General features: G+C 32.8%; 2 pseudogenes; both read left to right on the plus strand.

The window, feature by feature from the left end:
- The first annotated feature begins 1746 nt into the window (after positions 1–1746).
- Positions 1747–9470, plus strand: LOC149561028 (26S proteasome non-ATPase regulatory subunit 14 homolog; annotated as a pseudogene).
- Positions 9471–17570: 8100 nt separating this feature from the next.
- On the plus strand, positions 17571–18413 carry LOC149561029 (26S proteasome non-ATPase regulatory subunit 14 homolog pseudogene; annotated as a pseudogene).
- Positions 18414–22801: the final 4388 nt, after the last annotated feature.

Raw genomic sequence — 22801 nt, forward strand, 5'->3', positions numbered from 1 at the left:
AACAACTAGAACAACAAATACCACACACCCTAGTGAATGTTTTGCAGTCAAAAAATGTAGATAAACCTCTAGAAATATTTTCTCCTTCTTTGTATTCTATTTTAATTAATGATGCTAGAGAAGTTGAATGTTATGATTAAGCTTTGTAGGTGGATACAAAGATTTAGTCAAAGTCCACAATGAAAGAAGAAATGGGATTTATGTAACTTTCCTTCAGATAAAAGGGCTTTATAGAATAAATAGTTTTATTGGTTGAAAAAAGAAGATGAAGGTAAGAAAATATTTAAAATTGGGTTAGTTGTAAAAGGATTTTCATAGAAAAGGGGATCAATTTTGATGAGATATTTTCTCCTATCGTTAAAATGACTTCTATTCATACTGTTCCAAGTATTGAAGCTATTGAATATTTAAATTTAGAGTACTTTGATGTTAAAACAACCTTTCTTCATGATGATTTGGATGAAGAGATATATATAGCATAGCCATAGGGATTTGAGCTCCAACATAAGGAGCATCTAGTATGTAGATTGAAGAAAAGTTTATATGGCTTGAGGCATGCATCTCAATAATGGTATCTAAAATTTGATAGTTTTCTACATGAGCAGGGATACAATAGGTTTCATTTAAATCACTATATTTACTTTAAGAGGTTAGATGATGATACGTACATTATTTTAAGTTTATATGTTGATGATATGCTTGTAGCTAGGTCTAACATGGATGACATTAAGGGGTAAAAGAAACATTGCCACTTTCATTTGCTATGAATGATTTGGGGGTAGAAAAGAAAATAATTAGTATGAAAAATTTAAGAGATACAAAAATTAGAAAATTGACATTGGCTTAGGATGATTATATTGCAAAGGTATTGCAACATTTCTCTATGGAGAATGCTAAAGTTGTTAGTACACCTTTACCTAGTCATTTGAAATTGACTAAGGAGATGGGTCCAAAGACAAAAGAAGAGGAGGCTAAGATATCCAAGGTACTATCTTCTTCAATTGTAGGAACCTTGATGTATGTTGTGGTATGTACAAGGCTAGATATTGGACATGTAGTGGGAGTTATTAGCAGGAATATGAGTCATTCAGAAATTGAGCAGATGGATTTTCATATAGTTTTGCTAGGTTTTGCATCAAACAATCCACTAATTCATGTTTAGTATAAATCCTAATAGGAATCATGTTAAGCTCCACCAAATGATCCACAAAATGATTAGGTACCCCCTCAAAACTGTCCACCAAACAATCCCCTACCCCCTCAAAACCCTCCCTCAATTGAAGATTTGATACAAGAAAATTTGATCGAACTAAGGGGCTTACAAATAATATATAACACTATATCTATGTTGCCTCCCATATTATCCACATTAAAAATTATAGTGGATAATATTCACACACTTACTAATGAAAAAAATGTTGCTCTTCATTGCCATAAGAAAATGCATGCCATATTTGATGATGTATTGGACTATGATGAGGTTGCAGCCCTAAAAATAAGTAAAGATGATATAGTTAACCATTTTGTGAACCCAAAAATAGGTGAAATAGTAGAACACAAAAATCCAAAATCATCACTTAAATGGTGCATAAATGAGGCTATGTGTGTGAACTTTTGTGATCATTGGTTGATGCTTTATGACAAACCTCCACACAAAAATTTAGAGCTACCATTATGTTTAATTAGAAATTCTATGTTGAATTTGTGTTAAGCCTTGAGGTGAACTACTAGAACATAAGGCTTAGCATGGGTGTAGGAGGAGGTGCTCCTCAGGATAGACTCTTTTCCCAGCAGAAGAAAGCTAGCACTCTTGTCTCCCATACTGATGTCTCCCTCCCTCCTCCTGTGCAACATCCAGATATCATTGTAGAGGCTAGCTCTTAAACTATTATAGCCATTCATAGACCAAGTAGCTTATTGATATCCTAGGCTAGGTTAGTGTTGCCTCCCTATGTTGATGATGTTGTTGTGAGTTCATCATTGGCTAGCTCATCAAATGTTTGTGTGACCCATACTTGCATAACATGTAAAAATATTTATCTGGGTCCCATAGGTGATCTTTCTAAGAATGAGATTCTATTTGAGGATGATATAATAGATGAACCTACAAAAACTATACATCTTGATGTGAGAGGGGTAGGCGGGTGGGGGGTGTATGCAGAGCCATGAGATCCCTCTATGTTGGTATGTGTATAATTTTTTTGTTATTATGGCATATGTGCTTTAAAGTTAATCTTTATAATAAATTAATTTTAACCCATACTGACTTACACATTTATGTGATCTTCATTCTTGTTTAGTTGATGATTTTGGAGGAGCTCATACATGTTTATGATGTCATAATATCAACTATTTCATTTAGCCTTGAGACACCTATGGTACATTCATTGTGTTCTCATTATTTTTGTATTCGATATTGGACCATATATGGTTTCTAGTATTTCTTTTCTATTGTAGGTATCACTTATCAGTGGGGGGCAGAGTGCGAGGGGTGAACCACAATCCATTGACAAGGGAAAGGTGATAGGTATTTTAAAAGTGATTAAATATTGATGCATTCTTGTAAAATGTTTGTGCTACTAAAATTTAATTACCTTCTTTATTGTATAGGGCATGGCTACTCATGGTGAGTCTAGACAGATTCAACATCATAGGCCCTCTAGCATTTCTATTCGTAGCAAGAGCTCCATCATATGTATAAGTACCATTTATTTGTTATTTTCCTTATTTTCATAAAAAAATTCAAAACATATTTCCATTATATTAATAATTAGGCTTTTATATCTAATAAGAAACACCTAGTGCATAGGAACCTAGAAATTAGAATATTTTATATTTTCTCATGTAGACATTATATCTAGAAGAGGAGTTGACAGAGATAAGTTTTAGTTTGAATGATTGATTATATGTTATAAATTTAGTATTCTATGAATTATAATGTTATATTTTAAATTATAGGGTAAAAGTACAAAGCTATGTAAACTTTCTGGCTAACTATTTAGAATGACAAAATTTGAGCATTTCTATGGAAAATTCATTTCTTTTGGAATAGATGATCTCGATAAATTAATTATAGGTAAGTTATATATGGTCTCATGCATTTTTCAATTCAAAATGCCTATTAAATTGCATGTTTTATACTAGTTTGTATGCAATTGCTAGAGAAATAAAATTATTTCAAAAAATTGACATTTTAATAAATCATACCATTCTTTATGATGTTTTTTTAATAACATAGAAAAATCATGTTATAGAGCTCAATGTCAAGAATATTCTCATAAAGAGTTTAGAGTGTTTTAATTAGATATAGTATATTTAGATTAAAAAATTTTGCAACCACATATTTTAGCACTCGAAAATATGTCAATTTTGAGAAAGAAAATATATTGGAGAGTCCTCTTCCAAAATGTATAAATTTTCTTTTGGTTAGAATAGATTTGTTTTGAAAAATGTTGTGGGAGATGAAACCTATCAATTCTTACTAAGTTGGAATTTGAATCATTATTAAAAAGAAATAATAGTTCAAAAGCCACTTTTTATTTTTGATTGTTCTATCTATATATATTATCTATAGAATAGTCTGAGATCAATGAGAAATGTGTTTATTTCCATATAGTTTTGTGGTAGGAGCTAGACCCCAAATTTTTAACATTTTTTAGTAGCTAAAAATTATCTAGGAAAAATAGGAAAATATATCAATTTTTACTACAAATAATTATTAAAAGTTATAGTCCTAAACTTCATCCATTTCAACACATTTCATTAGTTTACTTCATTTTGAAATTCTAAATAATAATACTAGTTTTATGTCATTGAAGGTGAATAGTTATACTTGCATTACCCTTCTCCTTTACAAAAAGGTGACAAATTTGTGCTTTTACCTTGTAGATCCATATGACAAACATAATTGAACATATGCAAGCCACAACCAACTAGGTTCAAGAAATCTTGACATATGAGAGGATTCTTGACTGTCGTAGGAGGTCAACAAGAGGTATTTATGGTGAAAGTTTAAAAATATAAAATTTCATTAGAAAAAGGATCATTATGCATTTGATTAATTGAAGGTTATATACATTGAGTTATATAAATTTAGTAGTGAAATCTTGGGTTTTCCTGCTTTGTTTATTTAGGAGGCATTTGATCCACCTAGTTTAGCAAAGAGGCTATAGTTTTATGATCCACCAGCACAATAGGATATTAGAGTTGTCATAGGGTGAGTCATGAGAAATTTTGAGATGGAATATGCCATATTGTATATATAAACTTTGATATTATATGTATTTCAATGGTATGACAAGCCACATGTTGTATATGGATCTATGTATTTTGACATATACTTGCATCATTTATCTATGGATACATGAAATTTGATATAGATTTGTGTAATTTATCTATGGATACATGCATTTTAATATATATTATTTTCATTTATGTTCAGAAGGACATACATATTAATTTAGTATAGCATTGTTCAATTTATCCTGGATCATGTGTATTGTTTATGTTTATTAAATATCATTCATTTTGATCATGTTTTTTATATTCGATTGAAATAAAATAATTTGTGAAGAACATTTAAAAAACATTTATTATCAAAATTTAATGCAATTTTTACTTTGAAATGACCTTTGGAATCCCTTAAGTGTTGGAAATTACAAGTGGGAAGAATACTTCGGGGGGTGAATCAAAAGTACCAAACTTTAAGCTATAAATTTTTTAATTGAAATCAATACATGTATGAAACATTTATAATTAACATAAAAGTAAAGGAATGCATGAAAATATACAACACAATAGTTGATCACCCTGAAACCCTCCAAATTGAAAAGGTAAAACTAGGGTGGGGATGATGCCCACAACTTATCACTGCAACAATATGTAACTTATCAAGGTTACAAAGTTTGACCATCATCAATGGTTTGTCTTGTGAAAGGCCTACCTTGTTAAATGCTCCAACACCCTATTGGTGGTTTACCTATCTAAAGGATTTTACAAACACTAACTTGGAATGTTACCAATCTTTAATTGCTGATTTTAGATAACTGTTTAGTCCATTTTGATATGATCCTCAATGATCTCATATGATTTTTTTGAAGTGCTGATACTCTATTTTGTTAATTGATGCTTTGATTTTGTCCTTCTTCTAAGACTTTTCACCTCTTTCAATTCCTTCAAAATTTGCTAGTATTCTCTCCTTGCATGCATTCTCTTTTCCCATACTCTCTTCTACATTCATTGAATAATGGGGTTTTGGCCTCCTTAAAAAGGTTTCATGACTTAGGGTTAGGTGTGAATCAATGATTGAGATTCATCCATCTTTCCCATTCAAATCTTTCCATTTTTCTGATTGGTTGCATGTTGATTTCATAGGGAATCAAATAGATTCAAACTTATCTTTTAATCTTTTGAGATTCATCATATGTCAGCTAAAAAATGGTTTACATCTTAGTTTGTGAGGGCACTTACTAATTATTGATGCTTGACACATATAGAAATTTTTTCTTGCTTGACACCTATAGTTTACTTGGTAGTTGAAACTTGCTGAGCATTGTCTATGTGCTCAACATCTAAATTACTTCACACTTGTTGAATTTTTGGCTTAACACATACTCTAACTAGGCATCAAATAAGAAAATTTCTTAAGTGTGTTGACACTCAATTGTCAAAACCAATTTGAGACCTACAATCTCCCCCTTTGACATGAGCGTCAAAAACACTTAACTATACATGATGAATCTAATCTTTTTGAGTATAATATACATCTGTTTGGCATATATACAAAATGTGAAAAGTTGTTCAAAATTTTGTGAAGATACCTCAAAATTTGTAACTCCCCCTAAGTTGATGTGCCTTTTTTGTATCCACAACTTCTCATTATGGATTTGTCTCATGTTGATTTTGATACTCTTTATTTCTACTTTGCTTTGTCATTCTTTCTCTATCTGCTCTATTCTAACTCCCCCTTTCACACATCTTCCCTTGCAAGTATTATTTCCTTTTGAATTTTCTATTTCTCCCCCAAAAATTTATCTCTTCAAAATTTTATCTCCCCCAATTGAACAATATTATCTGATGGCACTCAAAATTGCATTTCCATTTTGAGTATCTATCCCAAATTTTGAATCACTTTAAGCCCATATGAATGCTTTTCATGCACATGTACCTAGCTTCCCATTTGAAGTTTGTAAGGTGTTTAATGTTTCTAACTAGGGATAACTTTAGGAAACCCCTCCCTAGAAAAATATGGAAAATGCAAGTGAATTCAACATTTAATATGAAGGAAACTTTTCATATCAAGTGAGATTTTTTTGTTCAAGGAAAGGCAAAAAATTATTTTCTATTGGCAAAAATTTCCTTTCCATATCAAAATTTAATAATAATTGTGGCGAATTAAATTATTATTTTTTGCATGCAAATAAATGTAGGCAATTTTTTTTGGTCATAAATATTTTTGTAATGTAAGAGGTGAATTAATTGTTTTATATAACACAAAATATTAATATAGTTAGATAATTTGTTATTTTCTACAAAGAGATTATTTAATTTTATAGTGATTTTACAAAGTCACGGGTGGGCCATGACCCATATGACAAGTGTACAATGGCCAATGTACTTCTAGTCTATCATTCCATTTAGATTAAATTAATAAAGTGTCATTTCTTATTTCCAACTTGGTCAATGTGACAACGTCATTTTGCATGTTATCATTGTTATCGTAAAAGGAATTGACATAGACCATTGATGTAAGATAGATCAATGGTCTAAACTCTATTTCGGGCTTAATTTTAAATGTTATAACATAAACTCTAAATCTTCTTGAAATCAAGACACGTGTCCCAAAGTAAAAAATATAAAATAGTTGCTACACTAGGGTAGTTGGAGACATGTGTTGGTAATTTGGTAGGCGATGCTCAGCCCCAAGAAATATATTACTTTATTTTAAGGGCAAAATTTCATTATCCAATAAGAAGAAATAATCCAATAAGAAGAAATAATGTGAAGGTTGTTAAATAGTTTAAAATAAATATGTCCTAAATGTATATTACATTGGCGATTGAACTAGGATTTGTGACCAATTACGAGTAAACTAATCGCCAATTAGCCTGGGATTTGGACGCAAATTATTTAATATCTTGGCAACCTATTTGACCCCGTATGTAGGTTTTATTTGCCAAATTGTGATTTCCAAAGATATAGAATAGCCATTTGGTGAAGATTCACCACTAAAAAAATCACTATTTCTAACACCTTCAGTTCAACATTTCCACTCATTTCATGAAGTTAAATTGACATTTTGAGTTATTTTGTGAAGTCTTATTTTGAGTAATTGTCAAATCTGCATTTTCACCTAAGTTTCAAATAGTGACAAGAGGCCATGTTTGGATGTGATTATATCGCACCCAGTGACGTTTCATGACTTGCTACTTTGGGAGTGTTTAGTATCCATAACTGAGAGCCACTGTTTCATATTTCAAGTCATTTTGAATATGTTTGAATAGGTTTTGAATCCCTCAAAGTTGGTCATTTATTGTTGTCATGATGATGCAAAATGTTCAGAATTCTAGAAAGCCCTGTTTGGCCTATTATAACTTTGACCTAGTTAACCAAAATGCTAAAATTCCTTTTACTTTACATTGTAGAGGTTAGAGACTTTCTATCTTTTGATTTTGAGCTTATGAAAAATCCATTTGATCAATTTTCAAACATGATTCCAAACACAATTTCTAACCTTTTACTGGTGTCAAGAAATGCAAATTTGTCAGAACCCCTATTCATGATGTCATATATTGAGATCTATGATAGATGAGATCAAATGGATTGTACCACTATGTTCTCCACTAAATATACTTTGAGTGTGCCAATTATCAAATCTTGATGATTCATCTGTAGACTTTACCAGGTCTATTCCATTTGCAAAAAATTTTTTTCTACCATTGTTTCAATTTGCAAAATTTGAGTAGCCCACTTTGACCACTCATCATATGCAGGCCCTATTATTTGTCATGAGCCTAAATCATAGATTTATACTCTCCTCGTGATAGTGAACCAATGCCCTAGTTTTCGTGCCCCCAAGTGTTTGTTTAACCAAATTTCAAAGCCAAATCTGAACACAATTTATTATTTTCTGACATGTTTATGTGTAGGCAATTTTATGTAAGTAGCTTCGATAGTCAATTTTTTTAACTAATAATTTTTCATGGGATGATATTCAATAGGGTAGGAGTATGTAGAACAAAGAATCAGTGTGCTAGTTTTTAGAGCTCGATCAGGTGTTTTGGTCAATTTTTAAGGCTAGTTAAAGGACCTCCTAGCATGAAATTGGCAGTTTGCATAAAGAGGTGAAAACAAGTTTTGAAAGTTGAATCAATGGTGGAGATTTATTTTAGTCGATGTTAGATGATTAGTAGGCCAACTTGACAGATTAGCTATTTGGAAGCAATTTTTTTTAGTTAGACCCACTTTTGTGGGTTTGACTAATTGTGTCCAACTAATTAGAAAGGTGGGGGTTAATAGTATTTTAACAAAGATCATTTTGTGGAGCATTTTGGGTTTATAAATAACAAGGAAGAGCATTATGATCAGAAGATATTATTGTAGATATGAGAATCACACCCCTAAAGACATCAACCTTGAGGATGCAACAGAGCTTCCTCACTAGAGAAAGCCACGCTGTGAATAAAAGAACAAAAGAGGGACTTATAGATGATTGTGATTTGTACGCCAAAAATGCATGGTTTTTGAAAGAACCACTATTGTTAGTGCATATGGTACTTGCATTGTTGTTAACATTGGAATGTCTATAGAGGTAGAAAAAATTTAAGTGCAAATTCAAGAAGCTTCCCTAGAAGATGATGGCACACCTTTGAAAAAGAAACTACATGAATTTGGGGAAAGTTTGACAAAAGCTATTGGATTTGTTTGTGTTCTAGTGTGGATCACTAGCTATAATAATTTTCTCTATCAAGTTGTTGTTGTGGTGGTTGATCTTATTCAAAGTGTACATGGAAAGGTTGTGATTTATGCATTTTCACAAACTATGATGCTTGGGTAGGAGCCTCGACAAACAACTTTAGATCTTGGGCATCTAAATAAATCATCAATTCAAGCATTAATCCATGGTCTAAATAAACATTACTATTCTATTGCTACTAACTATCAAAAAAATAAGCTAGAATATAAGATGCTTCTCAACTTACACAAAAAGAAATGAGTTGATGGTCTAGCCCTGCAATGCTTTGACTGTCATGCTAAGAGAAACAAACATACAGTTCAGGAAATGTTGGATTTTGTAGTGAAGTATAATAAAGTTGTACAAGAAGAGGACCAATTACCTCTTGAAAGGCTTACTATTTCCAATGTTGGGAGACAAGATTCTAAGAAAGAATTTGGAGGAACATGTCCCAAATCTAATGTGTTCAAACATACTTTACACCCTAGGGATCATGCTTGATACAATTGAATTCTAAGTTGTTTGTGCATACTATATTGAAGATCCTAGAAAGGAGTAGACATCATCCCTTTCCACATTTATCAACATAAAAAAGTAGCAAGAAAGTTTTTTGAAGCATGCAAAGTGTTTGAAGAAGCTGTAGTATAGAGTGGAAGATATCATATTAAACAGGGAAGAGATTGACAGAACACACCTACTATTTTAAAGGAGAAATTTCCATATAAGAAAAAGGAAATTTCTAGAAAGGAAGAAACCATTGAGTTTAGAAATATAAATATTAACAAAAGAAGCATCCATCAGTAAGTCACAAGCCATAGGGGAGCTCCATATTGGAACCATGAACAGTAGAAAGGAACCAAGAGAGAAAACCTATGTAGAAGGAAGAAAGCACATGGTCAAAACATCTAATTTAGCCTATATGTAGAGAAGCCACCAAATTGCATAAATAATAGAGCAACTGATGGATGAAGGCATAGGAAGGAGAAGCGGCATGTCAAAGGCACAAAATAGTGGAAAAACTAATAAAGCACTTATCTAACATTGACAAAGATTGGGGATATTATGTTGTTTAAATAAAAAAACACACAAGTTGTATTGTGTCTCAAAGACATAGCCTTTTGAAAAGGTAGCACTCATGCGCATGGGGCCCATGGTTGGCCAATTGGGCATGAAGACTGAGGCAAATTTTGACCAAGCCCCATAGGATGAAAGTGCAATGTGCTAGTCTAGCATAAGAGTAGAAATGGAAAGGTAAATGAACTCTAACACTACAAAATGGTAGTCCATTGTAAGATGTAAAGAATAAAAAGGAGGCTCATGATGCTATAAGAGGCCTAACATATAGGTGTAAAACAAATTTTAAAGGGCTCTAGGCTTACACATGTGTAAGAGTGTAAAGCAACTTAAAAGGCTCTATGATGTTAGGGGAAGCCAAAAATGCATTAGGATTAATATATAATATAAAGGATTAATATATTAAATATATTAATGTGCTTAGTGTGAGGTGGCACCCATCAAGATTATTGATCAATGGAGAATCAACATGTGGATTGGAGGATAAATGGAACAAGGATAAAATAAAAATGAATATTAAATTAGAGTTTTATTGAATTAAAAAATTGAATAGATTTAAATGTTCTATACAGTTTTAAGTATATAAACTTTTAAAATTTTTAATTTTAATGCTCTAATTCAGTCCAAGAGTCAAAATTTCAAATGGCTGCCAGAGGGGCATTTTTTATCCAAAATAGGCAATTCAATATGCCATTGGAACCAGAAGGAGATAAAATTTTGAGATTTGGGGTCAACTTTTGATTATGTCTTCATTGGTATGCTATGTAAGCAATTTTGTGTTTTCTAGGCCATTCTTAGCAGAATGAGCAATTTTCATCATGCAACATCAAAATCAGTTTGACCGCAAACATTGATGTTTGTTGAAGCCTAAAATGATTTTGAAAAATTATTCATGCTTCTAGAGTTCATTTTTAAATAAGTTTTACCTTTGCCTTGGTTTCAAGTTTGGCATCAAAATCAATTATGTTCTTTCAATCAAATATCTCAGATATTTCTTGCTATGGGAAAGAAAAAATGATGAGGATTTAATTTTGTAGTTGAGGGGAGAGATTGGAGAGATGTTTTAGCACTGCTAAGAGATATTTTCCAAGTGGACACATGTCATCTTCACAACAGATCAAAGAATTCACTCCCCTCTATACTATTCTTTCTTCTTCTCTATTGTAGGGGTTGGTTCTAGTTTTTGGAGGAAAACTACTCACTAATATGATACCATTTTTGGTTCTAGTTTTAATGTATTCCCATCACTGAACACAACATTTTCTTCAACAATTTCTCTTGTATGAATATATTTAGGAAAGATAATACAATAAGTTCAAATCTATTAGGTGTTTCTATGTTTTGATTTCATGCATACGAATGTATTATTTCATGGAAATCAATACAAAGAACAATAGGTGTTGAGTTTCATTTTAAATCTTGTCTCCTTTATCAGTAATTTTCAATGTTTTATGATCTTTGAATAAAGAGCCTAGGTCATAGTTGTAGTCCCTTAAGGATGCATGTTATTTCAGTGTTGCTTATAATTCAAGGGGTTATGTAAATGCTTCAGGAAAATCAACAAGGTTGCAAGTTTATTGAGGAGGATATCAAGTAAGAATGAGATTTAGATTGAACATAGATGTCTATCGACAAGGTTAATGGATAGATCAAATATCTAAAGATACAAATATGTCTCAAGTACCCATATGTATGTATTTGATTCATAGAATTGCTTAATGGATTAGGCACTAATCTGTTATAGGATTAATTAGTTCTTATAGCTACATATTTGGGGCTTTCTTGAACTCGGCATTATTAATCAATTTTTTTTCCTCTTTCATAATGAAGAGCTAAAAAGGATGCACTCACTTAGCTTGTGCATTTCATAGAGTTGTAATTTGCTACTACACTTCTATGTTATTGCATAAGGATGAGGAGAAATAAAGGTTAAATATACTTCGTTAGATTCAAGAATATGTTTTTGCACTGATACCATATTAATTGAATTTGAGGTCCATTCACCTAGGTTTTGTAGATCTTGAAGTAGAAGAAGGGTCTACCCTTATAGTTGGCTCAGTTTCTAAAAAGACGTGTTAAAGATGGGAGTTATCTACCTCTAGATGTGTCTTGTTCTCATCGGGGTAATTTGAAACCCATAACATTTCAAAACACCAACAAAATGGTGACTTTGATGGGAACAATATTGAATCTGAATGATAAACAAACCTTGACAATTTAAAAAGGAGATTCAATACAGTAGGATAAGTTCATGAAAATTTTGCAAGAGTAAGTTCTCTAATGTGTTTTTCAAGTTTTCTTATTCAAAATTTCATGCACCCTAGTGGACAATAGTAGCTTTGATGGATTGAATGCAGATTGTGTTGTTACTAAGTTTTTTTTTCTAGTCAATTAAACTAGTTGTGGTTTTCTATGTACTACTATAAATTCAAAGTTAGAACTATTTAAAGATGGTTTCTCCCTTCTAAGTGTTTAAAGTTTTGCAAGTTCTACAAGTTCTACAAGTTGAAAATCTAGTTCAGATTTGTCATGTTATGAATCATGTTTTAAATCTTTCTCACAAATTTGAGTGGCAACTCTCTAAAAGATCTCCATACTAGTGTAGATTGGTCCTGTATAAATGTTTTCAAGATTTTTCAGCTGAATTAGGCAGACTTGAAAGTTAAGTCTTAAGCAAAAGAGAGATGTATAGGTTCTTGACTGATGAGTTTCAAAGTGTTGTTTGATATGTTGTCATAAGTTTTTTTGAATGCTAAAAATGAATTATAGCAATGATTTCATTTAGTTCTCCTCAAGGAGATGGTGGCTCTATAAGGATTCGATCAGCAGTGTGAGGAATTGAGATCAACACCAATGCCAAACCAACGTATCAGTGGTTTCAACATCAAAAATTGAGGTATTTTATTTTTCATGATGTTATTCTTGCCATGAAAGAAAGTGGTATCCATGTGTATTCGCCATCAAGAGATTTTCATCACTAAGAGGAGGAGAATAGTTTGAAAAGTTTCATACACTTTATTGGATTGAGTTTTAGCTTGTTGTATTTAAGTTTTTGAAGTGCATTTGAAGCAGGTTATTTGGTAGAACGTTTTATAGATCCACTACAAATTTGAATCTAAGATTTATTATGGGTGAATGAGTTTCAAATCTTTGAAGAATGCCAAGTTTCGTTTCATCTATTATGCAACCTATCGGTGAAATTCCTAAATCTATTTCTACCAAGTGCTATATGCCATTAAATTTCAATGGAATTCATGGTTTCCCAAATGTCATTCCAAATGATGTTAGAAATAAATTGCCTAAGTTTAATAGGAGCCATTTTGTTTTAGCTAGTCATCATGTTCATTTATTCAGTGATTTTATTGGTGACTTTGAAATTGCTCATGAAGATGTACATATGAAGTTGTTTATTTAGACTTTGGAAGGTGATGCTAGAGACTGGTTTTCTTTTCTACCAGCATGTTCTATTTTATCTTGAGGTGAGTTGCATTTCACCTTCATGGACCACTTTGGAGAGAGAGTAAGCATATCTGATTCTTATGATAATTTTTTGAAGATTCATGTTAAGTATGATGAACATGTGCCTCAATTTAATATCAAATTTGCAAAAGTTTTGAATGAGATCCTTGAGAGTTATAGACCCGATGATCAAATGTGTTTAGCTATTTACTTTGATGCATTTGACAAGAAAATGAACTATCTACTAAGGGATAAAGAACCTAGGATATTACATCAGGCTTTTATGATTGCTATAGAGATTGAAAAAAATATGAAATATGGATTGACTAGAAGTCATTTTGCTAGAAATGTGTTCTAGTATAATGTGTTTGAAAGAAAGGATGAGTGTGGTGTTGATATTTCAATTTCAAATCAGAATACCAACACCCTTACTATAAGGTATAATCAAACTGAAATTTCAAATCAAGATGTGTGTATAGAGAAGAACGAGTCTATTACAAATGAAGACACAAATGTTCATGATGTTACAATAGTAAGATGTATTTCAAACTTTGATAGCAATGAGAAATGTGATGATACTGTAAATCAAGGATTAGCTATAGTAGCAAATTCTTATAGTGTTGATTGTGTACATGATGATGTTGCTAATGTTTCTAGACATGAAGTTGTTTCACCTAAATCTTAGTCTTGTGCAAGCAAGGAGGCTGAAAGTTATGCCTTTGGTCATGAATTTGATATCTCTGATCTGAAATGCCATGGAGAAATAACACAAGATGAAGAGTGTGAATCACATTTATCTCAATCACAGTCAGAAGAATAGTGTGCACATCTTTGTAATGTTTCAATAGTGGATGATAAGGTGGATTCACTTGATCAGTTAGATATGCAAGAAATAATTTCTCTTATTCATAGATTGCATCATGTTGATAATATTATAAAATCTAAAGCTGAAATATATTCATCTCAATATGAGAATGAAGAAGCTAAAAGTCATGTCTTAATTGATGACAATAAAGTTGTTGATTTGGTTTATAATCAAGAAGCATCATGTGAAGAAAAGAATTAGATTTGTTGCTCCTATTAGGAAGATGATAGTGGTAGTACATGTGCATCTTTAGATGAATCTAATGCAAATTGGGAAGAAGAAAGCAACTACAAAAGTGAATACTCTTATGAAAGAAAAGGTATGAGTTCTTTTCATAAATCTAAAAGGGAATTTCTAGTTCAGAGTTATGTAAGTCAACTTGAGGTTGAAAGTGTTGAAAAGAGGTTTTCTACACAATATGAAGAAAAAGAGATTATCTATAAGGATGAATTACCTAATTGTGTAGATGAGTGTCTTGAAGATGCATGCAGTAGTAACTAGCAGTATACAAATGATTCCAAGGATAATGTATGACCACCGACTAGTAAGATAAGTAGTGATAAGTTTGCAAGACATTTGAATCACCCACATGAAGAAATGGAAGTAACTTTGATTTATATGCTACATGCTTTGTTGATGGAGTCAATGGTGTGTCTTCAGATGATGTTTTTTATTTTTCTCCACATATTGATAGTCTCCATGAAGACAAAATGGGTAATGGTTTTAAAGTGTATACTAATGCTTTATACGATGAAGATTTTGATAATGATCAACCTATCTTTTGCCAGGATGTTCAAAGAGGATCATTACATTGAGTTATCAATCCATTGTTTGAAGTAGACATGGAAGTTTCAGATCTAGTTGGGTGAGATGCAAATAGTGATACATTGTCGTACTATTATAACAAATCAAAATATTGTTCTTCTATTTGTGATATGGAAGTTTTTGATGATGTTGCATTTTATGAGCTTGAAGATGAGGACTTTGATGGAGTTGTCTTTGAAGAGAAGCTGACACTTCATAGTAAGTTTTGTGATGATTCATATGAGGTAAAAACTAATCATCATTTCAATTGTGAAGATACAGTGGGAGGTTATGGAGTGATTTCAGATTTTGATGATGATGTTATGTGTGAATATAAATCTAATTACTCATCTAAAATCCAACTGGCAACATTTGAGGAGATGCAAGGTTAAGGTATGAGTGATATATATAACTCATTTTATGAAGTTGAATATAAGGCCTTTGTATTCTTGATTGATGATGTTCATGAATCATTTAGTGATGATTAGTTTCAATTTAATATTAGTAGTTATGATCACACTAATTCATGTTTTCATAGTGAACAAGATGAAGAAAGTGTGTCTGGTTTTTATATGCACTATAGACTGATTATAATAGTTTTGATTTACCTAATGAAGTAATTGAAAATGCTAATGTATTGGGTGAAACAAAGGAGAAAGATAATTTCAGTTTACCTCAAGAAAATTTCAATAAGAATCAAGTGTATGATAGTGGTAAGGAGTTTTGAAACTTTCTAGTGGCCTGGGCCATCATTTCTACATACTAGGAATAATTGTTCCTTGCTTTCAATAAAGTTGTTCGAGTGAATTTAGGTGTGTGGTCTAATTCTTCTAGAGATTTTAATCCTTTCCATGCCTACAAGGGGCATGCATCCCCAAATAGGACCACTAATGGTACTAAAAATTGCATTCCCATTTTGAGTGTCTATCCCAATATTTGATTCACTTTAAGCCCCTATGAATGCTTATCATGCACATGTACATGGATACCTATTTGAATCTTTTAAGGTGTTTAATATTTCTAATACCTTCCATTCAGAATATCCACTCATTTCATGAAGTTAAATTAACATTCTAAGTTATTTTGTGAAGTCTCTTTTTTACTAATTGTTAAATCTGCATTTTCATGTGTCAAACAATGACAGGAGGGCATGTTTGCATGTTAATATCTTGTACAAAATGATGTTTCATGACATAAAATTATGGGAGTGTTTAGTACCCATACATGGGAGCCTATGTTTCAGATTTTGAGTCATTTCAAGTTCATTTGACTAGGTTGTGAATTCCTCAAAGTTGGTCATTTATTATTGTCATGCTGATGCAAAATGTTCAGAATTCTAAAAGGCCCTATTTGACCTATTATAACTTTGACCTAGTTGATCAAAATGCTAAAATTTATTTTAAATTATATTTTAGATGTTGAAGAATTTCTTTGTTTCAAGTTTGAGCTTATGATGAATCCGTTTGATCAATTTTCAAATGTGATTCTAAAAGCAATTTCTAACTTTTTACTGGTGTCAAGAAATATAGATTTGCTAGAACCCTTGTTCATGATGTAATATTTTTAGATCCATAATAGGTGAGATCAAATGGATTTTACCACTATTTTCTCCCCTCAAAATAATTTGAGTGTGCTAATTTTCAAATCCTGATGAATCCATCTGTACACTTTCCCAGGTTCATTCCATTTGGAAAAAATGCTTTTCTGAAATTGTTTCAATTTGAAAAATTTGAGTAGCCCACTTTGACCACTTTCCATATGCGGGCCTTGTTATTTTTCATGAGCCTAAATCATATATTTATACTCTCCTTATGATAGTGAACCAATGCCCCAATTTTTGTGCCCCCATGTGTCAATTTACCTAGTTTTCAAAGCCAAATCCGAATACAATTTATTGTTTTCTGACATGTTTATGTACAGATGATTTTAAGTGAGTAGCTTCAATGGTCAATACATTTTGATTGAGAATTCATCATGGGATAAGATTTGATAGGGTAGCAGTATATGGAATAAAGAATTAGTGTGCTAGTTTTTAGAGCTCAATTAGGTGTTCTGGTCAATTTTTAAGGCCAGTCAAAGGACATCCTGACATGAAATTAACAGTTTGCATAAAGAGGTGAGAATGAGTTTTGAAAGTTGAATTAATGATGCAAATTTATTTTAGTTAGTGTTAGATTATTAGTAGGCCAACTTGATAGATTAGTTGTTTGGAAGTGAATTTTTTTTTAGTTAGACCCACTTTTGGGGGTCTGACTAATTGCATCTGACTGATTAGAAAGGTGAGGGTTAATAGTATTTTAACAAAGATTATTCTATGGAGCATCTGGGGTTTACAAATAACAAGGAAGAGCATTATGATCAGAAGATATTATTATAGATATGAGAATCACACCCCTGAATACATCAACCTTGATAATGGAAAAGAGCTCCCTCACTAGAGAAAGCCACCCTGTGACTAAAAGCACAAAAGAGGTACTTATGTATGATTGTGAGATGCACACCAAAAATGATTGGTTTTTTGCAAGAACCACTATTTTTAATGGCTATTGTACTTTTATTTTTGTTAACATTGGAATGACTATAGAGGTAGAAAAAATTTAAAAGAAAATTCAGGAAGCTTCCCTAGAAGATGATGACACACCTCTGAAAAAGAAACCACATGAATTTGGGGAAAGTCTAAAAAAGCCATTGGATTTGTTTGTGTTCTAGTGTAGATCATTAGCTATAAGAATTTTCTCTGATGAGTTGTTATTGTGGTGGTTGATCCTATTCAGAGTGTAAAGAGAAAGGTTGTGATTTATGCATTTTTCTTAATCCATTCACAAACTATGATGCTTGGGAAGGACCTTCGAAAAACAACTTCAAATCATGGGCATCTGAATAAACCATCAATTCAAGCATTGATCCATGGTTTGAATCGATATTACTATCCTATTGCTATTAACTATTGAAAAAATGAGATAGAAGAAAAGATGCTACTCAACTTACATAAAAAGAAATGGGCTGATGGTCTGGCCTTGCAATGCTTTGACTGTCACACAAAGACAAATGAACATACAGTTTAGGAAATGATAGATCTTATAGTTAAGTATAATAAAGCTGTACAAGAAGAGGACCAATTACCTCTTGAAAGGCTTGCTATTGCCAATGTTGGGAGACAAGATGCTAAAAAATCATTTGGAGGAATATGTCTCAAATTTGATGTTTTCAAACATAGTTTAGACTCTAGGGATGATGCTTGATATAGTTGTATTCTAAGTTGTTTGTGTGTACTATATTGAATATCCTAGGAAGGAGTAGACATCCTCTTTTTCCACATTTTTAAACATAAATAGGTAGTAGGAAAGTTTTTGGAAGCAAACCAAGTGTTTGAAGAAGCTACAATATATAGTGGAAGAGATTATACTAAATAAGGAAGCAATCAATAGAACACACCTACTATTTTTAAGGAGAAACTGCCATGTAAGAAAAAGGAAATCTGCAGAAAGGAAGACACCATTGAGTTTTGAAATAGCAATATTAACAAAAGAAGCCATAGGGGAGCTCCATATTGGAATCATGCATAGTAGATGGGAAGTTTCCAAGAGAGAAAACTCATGTAGAAGGAAGAAAGCATTTGGTCAAAAGATATGTTTTAGCCTATACATAGAGAAGTCACCAAATTGCATAAATAGCAAAAAAACCTATGGATGGAGGCATAGGAAGGAGAAGTGGCATGTCAAAGGCACAGAATAGAGCAAAGACTAATAAAATGCTTATCCCACATTGAACAATATTGGGGATATTATGTTGTATAAATACAACAACACACAAGTTGTATTGTGTCTCAAAGACAAAGCCATTTGAAAAGGTAGTGCTCATGCACATGGAGCTCATGATTGGTAAGCTAGGCACAAAGACTGAGGTAACTTTTGACCAAACCCTATAGGATGCAAGTGCCACATGGAACCTAGACATAAGAGTGGAAATTGTAAGGTAAATGACTTCCAACATTACAAAATGGCAGTCCATCATAAAAACGTAAAGAAAAATAAGGAGGCTCACAATGCTACGGGAGGCCCAACATATGGGCATAAAATGAGTTTTAAAGGGCTTCAGGTTTATGTGCACATAAGAGCATAAAACAATTTGAAAGGCTCTAAAATGTTATAGAAAGCCAAAAACGTATGAGGATTAATATATGATATAAAGTGTTGGTGTTTGAAAATTTTATAGATTCTGAATTATCCCATTGAGAAAGTGACAAATCTAGGGGCAGCTAACTCCTATTTTCAACATGCCATTTCTAACAATAGGCTAACTATAAGGCATGACCCTTCTTCTTCTTTAGGCTCTGCAAAACCTAGGTGGGTGGACCTATAGATTCTTTATATGGTACTAGTTATCAAAGCATACACTGAATCTAATATGAAGCAGATAAAACTCTTATTTCTTCTATACTTAACCAGGAATCACAAGCATAAAATAGCTAAGAACATAACTCATGAAACTAGAAAGCTAAGTGTGGGTTAACATTGAATAGCTTTCAACATAAAAGGGAAAATGATTTAATATGTTGATGAAAGCAAGACCCATGTATGAGAAACAAAATTCAATGATCCTATCTGTGATCAGTACCTTATCTATTGCGTAATTAATTGAATTGTAACTGTACATCTCATTGAAATCTATGACATAATCCCTACATCAAGATCCCTGATCTATCTTTCACCTTGTGAATAGACATCTGCATCAACAATGAATCTCATTCTCAGACAATCGTTTCATGAAATCTATAAACCCTATGATAAACACCAAGCAATTACATGGTTCTTTGCCCCACCAGCAAGATATTTCAATCACATACATCACTAAATGAGATGCAACCTAATCTATGATCCTTGATCACAAACTAGAAAAGATTACAGATCCATAAACAAGAGACAAGACTCAAATTGAATTTGGAAACCTTTGCTATATTTTATTCATTCTCCATGAAAATGAATACATGAAAGATGTACAGAAACTCACACATAAATCATCTAATAGACCAGAACTATTTGCATACAAAATGAATGCTGCTCAATACAAGAGAGAAATGCTGAATAATGTGGTCACAGTCATGGGAATGCATCAAGAACTGGATCCAAAACCTTGGTATCATAGTAATGTGCCAATTTTCTCCCCAATACTAGGACCTACTAGTTTCTAAATCACAAGAAACTAGAACCCCTATAATGGAAGAAAAAAAGAATAATATAGGATAGATGAATTCCCAGATCTCACATGCAACTACCATCTGTTGACTTAGAAATCCATCTCCTACAACTGAAAAGACTCTCTCTAACCTCTTTCTTCCATTTGATTTGATTTGATTTCATCATTATCTTGTAACTGATTCATAAATATCTTTTGCTAAATGATGAAATCCTTTTGCTTACCAAAATTTGAACTGAATGAAATGTTGATGAAATTGAGATTCAACTGAATTGAAAAAACCCCAATTGCATTTTTACTGTGTTTTATCCATATTTAGCTCATTACCATGCCAGAAATCAAAATTGAATATTGACACTTGAATTTGGTTGCAATTTGGAATTTTGAAAGAAAACCTCCTGTAGCTTGAACCAGCTACTACCTATGCAAAAATTGACCCCAAAATTAGAAAGTTTGTCTTCTCACAATTTCAGTGGTATATGATATGGCATACTTTGCATACCAGGAGCCTCCAAAATCACAGTTTGAAAAAGTCCTCCTCTGCCAGAAACTTTAGGTCTCTGACTTTTCAAATTTAAAACTTGAAAATTTTTAATTAACTCGAAGTTTAGACTTTAGCTTAATTGTCATTTGAATTTAAAAATTCTGGACGTCAGTCTCCTGACAAAATAATTTTAAAATGCAAATTTTAAAATCATTTTATTTTTCCTAGCCTCTTTAATTTCGGGTCAACTAAGTCTGATCGAGCCATGTGGTAGCCTCTGATTGGTCGACCACTGCTCATTCAAACACCAGACTGCCATGTCAGTGTCAACTGGGACCCGTGCCGCATGTCCTAATTCTGCATCCCTACATTATTTAATTGGTGCGCATCTTCATTTTGCGAGCGTGTACCCACCTACTGATCTTGCCACATGGCAAGATCCTGTGCATCCCCTTGAATTGGTCATCTATGCCACCTCATTATCAACTAGGCGCATGCTACCACATGGCAAAAATTTGCATTCTTGCAATTTTTATCTTCCTTGCAACTTAATATTGTGGGGAAGTGCACTCCGCACAATCATGACACATGGCACCATCTCGGTGAATCTAGCCACATCAGCGCGGTTTAAAATTTTGTATTTGCGACCCGCCAGCTATCAACTATGTTTGACGAATGGATGGGGCCACTCACATGGGTGTTACCTTTCAAAAGGCACCAACCTCAATTCATATAACATGGAGTGTTGCGTTGTATTTAAAATGTAAAAACTTATATGCCCCCACAAATGTGGGATAATTACCCTAGCTTTAGAGTTGATCCCTGTGAATGGTGTCTCTTTTTTTTGTTGCTAATGCCTTCTTTCTTTGTTTTTGATGTCGTTGACCATTCGGTCGATTGCGGCTTTCTCTACAATATGGCATGCTCTGCCTCTTTAAGTGGATGACTCCTTTTCAAATATGCGGCTTTCTTTTTATGTGTGGCATGACTATTGCAAACTGTGGGCATCTCTACTAGTTTTTTATGCTATCATTTGCGAACATGGACCTCCTCCTTTTCCTAGTGTGACTTCATAGTCAACCTACTATTGGCGAATTCTTTTCCAACGCTGCCCTGCTGACTTAATGGAACCATGGATGTCTCCTAGCTGGCTTCTCCCCTACCATTGATTGCTACTACTATCACTGGAAGCTCTTGTTCATTATTCAAAGCATGGATTCCTCATCCTAAGTCTGCTCACCTTGGACTAATTCGCAATCGGCAGCTTCTCTGCATACTACGACAAAACTTTTCTTTGAAAATCTCTATAAAAACATAATTGATATTTCATTTGAAACACTTTTGCTAATCAGTCAACCACATTTTCTACTGGCCCATGACATATTTTGATTCAGACATCATAATCTTCTGAAGGCATGGCGCAATATAATATTTGGCATCCCTTTCTCATTTGCTTCTAGTTCCTTTGACTATGTGCTGCATGAAACTGCTATTTGCCTCTGCTTTTGTCTTCAGGCATGGAGATCTCTATAGTTTTTCCTTTTAAAAAGGTGTGAACTTCCTTTAATGGCGACGAATGTCATTTCTAGCATCTAAAAAACCACCTTTAATGTGTCTTACTGTTGGTGAGAGGTCAAAGCAGCCACCACTCGATACTAATAGAATGAGACAAATTAGTTCTGCAAAAAACTTGGGGAAGAATTTCTGGCACTGGAAGATCTCTTTTTGGTGTCTCTCTTTGCACATGGGTGTCTAGATGCTAAGGGTCTTTCATTTTTCAACCATGTGCTTTCATCCCTGTATGGGTTGCCTACCCTTAAAACCTTACTGTGGTCTTCCATGAGTGGTGAGGCATCATTTCTATATATTTTTGCACATGGATTAATTTTGGATGAATTAGCTCCACTTTACTTAATTCCATCTGCAATTCTTTAGTGTTATTGTTGTCCCTGTTAACCAAAAATGT

The sequence above is a fragment of the Cupressus sempervirens genome, chromosome 4 (assembly GCF_028749045.1).
Source record: "Cupressus sempervirens isolate cs-2001-9-10 chromosome 4, ASM2874904v1, whole genome shotgun sequence".
NCBI classification, from domain to species: Eukaryota; Viridiplantae; Streptophyta; class Pinopsida; order Cupressales; family Cupressaceae; genus Cupressus; species Cupressus sempervirens.